Source organism: Hibiscus syriacus, unplaced genomic scaffold, assembly GCF_006381635.1.
Source record: "Hibiscus syriacus cultivar Baekdansim isolate YM2019G1 unplaced genomic scaffold, ASM638163v2 tig00014862_pilon, whole genome shotgun sequence".
Taxonomy (NCBI): Eukaryota; Viridiplantae; Streptophyta; class Magnoliopsida; order Malvales; family Malvaceae; genus Hibiscus; species Hibiscus syriacus.
Window position 1 is genome coordinate 289,897 of NW_024062338.1, and position 1,161 is coordinate 291,057.

The window sequence follows — 1,161 nt, forward strand, 5'->3', positions numbered from 1 at the left end:
GGTATAATATTCATTCTCTAATCATTTTTATATAATTTCTGATGATTTTCTAAACTTATTATTCAAAACATAATTTCTAAGCAGATTTTATCAACTAGTGTCATTGACTTATTCCCTAGTTCTATTAGCTTACTAAATAAACATATAAAATTGAATCACATTACACATAATATTGGGAGTCGCTTCTTAACGTAACTTCGACACTTGCTCATCGTAAGCCAATGTTTGGTCGAAACATATATACAAATGAAATGCACTCACCTTTGCCTCGCTATCAAATATTCTCCACGATAATCTTCTCGATTCGACACTTTTTCCTTCCCTTTCAAGATACTTGAATCACTAAATTTACTGTGGACTGACGACGTCATATAATAACATAGAATATTCAAAGTATTCGTTAATATCGAACTAACATAAACTAAACTTATATATAAAATTCGATAAAAATAAATACGATACTTAAATTGATATAAAACTAAATCGTACTTCCATCATAATTTCAAACTTCTCAAAATATTCGTTAAATTCCATGAATATTTTGTTTCACTATAAACTCTTCAACTTTTACTAATTTCATAATCCAACCACTAATTATGAATTCTTTTCAGAATTTATATCAACTTTCCTATTTAATTCATAATGGCCCTTAACCATTATGATCATTTCACATTAATCACAGAAAATTTCTAGCACCTCAATAAAATATTCAAATCAATACTTAAACATTTAAAAGCTTGCAATTTCATCCTAAACTTTCTTAGACTTTTCAAATTCAACCACACAACTTGATAAACTTAGAATTAAATATCAACTTAAGAATTAAACCTAAAAATCAACATATTAAATAAATTTCCATTATTACAATAATTTACTCAAATGATACTTCCACAATTAATAAACTTAAAATCAAGTCCCCATAATATTGAGACTTTTCAAATTCCACCCTCAAATTTTACCAAATTTGAAATTTGATTCCAAACAACTTTTCAACTTAAATTTCTAGCATTTTCAACTATAAAAAATTAGCTTTAACCCCTCAAATATTACATTCTTGCAATAACATCCCACAATTCTCAAAACTTGTATATTAACCCTTTTACTAACTGACGGCTCCAAATTGATCCCCAAGTCACATATAACACTTCTAATGAATTATAG